We start from the raw sequence: 4,461 nt of genomic DNA, 5'->3' as shown, positions 1-4,461 counted from the left end.
TTAAGCAAGAGGTTTCACTCTAGGTGAAAGCGGAAGGCTAGGGCATTTCCATTTCAGAGAGTTTAGGCTACCTGATGACTCATCCCTTGAAACCTGAGCAGGTCCCTCCCTGAAAAGCTCCGTGTCTCTGTGTTGTGTGAAGCCAGCAGAGAGTTTGCCAGCTCAGTGTATTGGGAGAAGGAATTTCCAGCAAACTGGAGACTCTCTCTGGGATCAGAGAAAGAAGTTACTGGACTGTATTAAAGAACTTAAAAGACTGAACCACATTGCCTGCGACATGAGTGCAGTGTGTTACTTTGTATTTTGTTCTTTGCAACATTTATATGTAACTGGTTTTAAGACTGTTTCACCTTTGGTCTTTGGGCCTGAGGTTCCCCAACCCTATGCTAACCCTTTGTGAGAAGATCTTTCCATCCTTTGTAATATATTAGTAGTAGCATTATATAGAATTTATTATGCTTTATGTGATTTAAATTCCATCCCACACAATCTCAAATGCATGGAGCAGGGCAAAAGTCTTTTAACCATGGTTGTGATCCAGACATCCTGTGCAACACACAGCCCAGTGCTTCAATTTACAATCACCATCTCTTAAGCAAACCAACCCATTCATAAATTAGAGGGGCCTGCTGGAATTCAAACATAACCAGAGGAACATTGAGCTGTAAAACTGCAAATCCTATCATAGCCTACCACAGTTTTATGGGATTAAAGGCAGCAAACAGGGTATTTGGTGTAATGCTGTAGTAGGGACTTGTGGCCCTGCAGATGTTACCAGGTTCCCATCAGCCCTAGCCACAATGACTCATGGTCAGATGGTGGGAGTTGTAGTCCCACAACATCTGGAGGGCCACAAATTCCCACCACATTCATGGAGCAAATTATGTTTTATCAATTCAGAAATCACACACAAAAAAAGAGTTAAAGTTACTTAGCCATGATTTGGCAAAAATGTCAGTATTGAGCCATTGTGTCTTGTGACCTGGTTGAAAACGGCTAGAAATTATTGCTGAACTATCCTAGCTTTGGAAAAGAGTTGAAATAAATGTAGGGATGGAGGAGAATTTCAGTTAGGTGAACATAGCGAATTCACATTTTTTGAAATAATACACTAACCAAGTCCTTTGAAACCCACACGTCTCTGAATTTTGCAATGCAGCTCTCCAACCAAGTAAAAGTGTACCCAAAAAAATTCTAGGATAGTGTGTGCACATAAATGTATATATTAGTGAACATGCTGATAAATTGTCACGAGGACTTAAAAAAGAAGAAACCTGCAAACTATGTGGAAATGTGAAAAACTGAACTTAAGGTTGTAAAAATGAAATACTGAAATTGGCATATTTCTCTGTCCCAAAATAGATAGACACAGACCCTGACCATTAGGTCCAGTCATGACCGACTCTGGGGTTGCGGTGCTCATCTCGTTTTATTGGCCGAGGGAGCCGGAGTACAGCTTCTAGGTCATGTAGCCAGCATGACTAAGCTGCTTCCGGCGAACCAGAATAGCGCACGGAAACACCGTTTACCTTCCCGCCAGAGCAGTACCTATTTATTTACCTGCACTTTGACGTGCTTTCAAACTGCTACGTTGGCAGGAGCAGGGACCGAGCAACAGGAGCTCACCCTGTCATGGGGATTCGAACTGCCGACCTTCTGATTGGCAAGTCCTAGGCTCTGTGGGTTAACTCACAGTGCCATCCACATCCCAGAGATAGACACAGGGTCCTCCTTTAATTAAAAAAATCTGTTTCTAGGTGTAGCTTCCTCTCTTGCAGGTCTGCTCTGCAGTGTACCTGCTGAGTTTCCCCCTGACACTACAAGCATCGGCGTCTGATGCACCAGGAGATGGCAATCCTACCTCTGTTGCACCACTAAAAATTGCTTCTGTGTATTAGTTACCTGGACGCCATGCTGAGGAATCCACCAGAAGCTGCTGTAGTGAGCACTTCATGATTTAGCATCTGTGTATGAGGAAGGAGGCCAGCACAATACAGCCTGCTGCTGATCTTTTAAGAAATGTCATCTTGATTTAAACCTCTGTTGATTTAAACCCTCCTCCCATACTGCAGCAAACTTTGCTAATGTGCTCTCTCTCTCTCTCTCTCTGCCCCCACAGCCTTGGGCAGCGGGTAGCAGCTTGGATTCCTTTAAGACAGACACCACAATGTTTGCGCTTAATCTGTGCTAACCTCAAAACACCCAGAGTGTGGAAATGGCACAAGAGGCAAGAAAAGATCTTAAAGGAAGCTTCATTGTCGCTTGAGCAGAGAGAGAGAGAGATTGAGAGAGAGAAGCTAGGGACCCGAATCAGCAAGGCATACGAAGAAAATAGCATCATCTAATAAGCGGCAATTGTTTTCCTGCTGCCTGTACAGATAACATGGCAAAAAGAGAGAGATGCTTTCAAGGCCTTGGTTTCTCCAGACCTAGAGCTGTCCCTGAAAGTTATTCTGAATCAAATCAACACACCTTTTTCTGTTCGCATTCGCTTTTCGCTCGAGGCTGCTATATTTCCTCAGCAATCATGTCCTTGCTTTCTTTACTCTTTCTCGTGACAGTGTTGTCTTGCTCAATTTCTTGCCTCTGTGTATCCTCCACAAAGTTGATACATCGTGGATTCCTTTCCCTCTCTCTGCGCTGCCTGTCTTTTTATATATAAGAAAAGAAAAGAAAAATATCTATTTCAAGAAGTAGAATGAGCATCTGTAATCAAGTCCATGACCCCACCCCAGAATATAAAATGTTTTTAAAATAATAAAGGGTGGAAGGGTGCTGCAGGGACCTGTGGCAGTCCCACTGGGTTCAAGCATGTTCAGTTGCAGAAGTGAGATCTGCTTGAAGCTCTCTTCATCATCTGTTACTTTTCACATGATGTGTATGTGTCCAGGATATGAGACTCCGGACTTCAGCCAGGGGTGGAATATAGTAATCCTTGGTCATATGGTGCACTGAGTGAGCCCATAATTAGGTGTCCCCAAATGAATCGGACACGGGTGGCGCTGTGGGTTAAACCACAGAGCCTAGGACTTGCTGATCAGAAGGTCGGCGGTTCGAATCCCCACGACGGGGTGAGCTTCCGTTGCTCGGTCCCTGCTCCTGCCCACCTAGCAGTTCCAAAGCACGTCAAAAGTGCAAGTAGATAAATAGGTACCACTCTGGTGGGAAGGTAAACGGTGTTTCCGTGCGCTGCTCTGGTTCGCCAGAAGTGGCTTAGTCATGCTGGCCACATGACCCGGAAGCTGTACGCTGGCTCCCTCGAGATGAGCGCCACAACCCCAGAGTCGGCCATGACTGGACCTAATGGTCAGGGGTCCCTTTACCTTTAAATGAATCTTCTCAGTCATAGAATCATAAACTCTCTTCCAATTTGGAGAGTTGGAAGGGACCCTGCACAATGCAAGCTGAGACCCTACCTGCTCGCAGACTGTCTCGCCAGAGTGGTGCATGCTCTGGTTATCTCCCACTTGGACTACTGCAATGTGCTCTACGTGGGGCTACCCTTGAAGGTGACCTGGAAACTGCAACTAATCCAGAATGCAGCAGCTAGACTGGTGACAGGGAGTGGCCACCGAGACCACATAACACCGGTCTTGAAAGACCTACATTGGCTCCCAGTATGTTTCTGAGCACAATTCAAAGTGCTGGTGCTAACCTTTAAAGCCCTAAACGGCCTTGGTCCTGTATACCTAAAGGAGCGTCTCCACCCCCATCGTTCTGAGGTCCAGCTTCGAGGGCCTTCTGGCAGTTCCCTCACTGCGAGAAGTGAGGTAAAGGGAATCAGACAGAGGGCCTTCTCAGTGGTGGCGCCCACCCTATGGAACACCCTCCCATCAGATATCAAGGAAATAAACAACTATCTGACTTTTAGAAGACATCTGAAGGCAGCCCTTTTTAGAGAAGTTTGTAATGTTTGATGTTTTATCATGTTTTTAATATTCTGTTGGGAGCCACCCAGAGTGGCTGGGAAACCCAGCCAGATGGGTGGGGTATAAATAAATTATTATTCATGATAATGATGGTGATGATGCTGGATCTTCTCAATTTTGCAGCTCCTTGTCTTGGAGCCCTGAGGGGAGGAACCATACGCACCACCCTAAATCCAGCACACATGAGAGCCAGTGTGGTATAGTGGTTAAGAGCTGTGGACTCATAATCTGGTGAACTGGGTTTGATTCCTTGCTCCTCCACATGCAGCTGCTGGGTGACCTTGGGCTAGTCATACTTCTTTGAGGTCTCTCAGCCCCACTCACCTCACAGAGTGTTTGTTGTGGGGGAGGGAGGGAAAAGGAGATTGTTAGCCGCTTTGAGACTCCTTAGGGTAGTGATAAAGCGGGATATCAAATCCAAACTCTTCTTCTTCTTCTGCTTCACCCTAGGCACCCATCCTTTCCTGCACCACCTTGGGAAAGTCCTACAGGAGGTGAGTTTCAGGTTGCAAGGATTAAGCAACCCCCTCCC

Source organism: Podarcis raffonei, chromosome 3, assembly GCF_027172205.1.
Source record: "Podarcis raffonei isolate rPodRaf1 chromosome 3, rPodRaf1.pri, whole genome shotgun sequence".
NCBI lineage: Eukaryota > Metazoa > Chordata > Lepidosauria > Squamata > Lacertidae > Podarcis > Podarcis raffonei.
Note: the sequence above shows the minus strand (reverse complement) of the source record.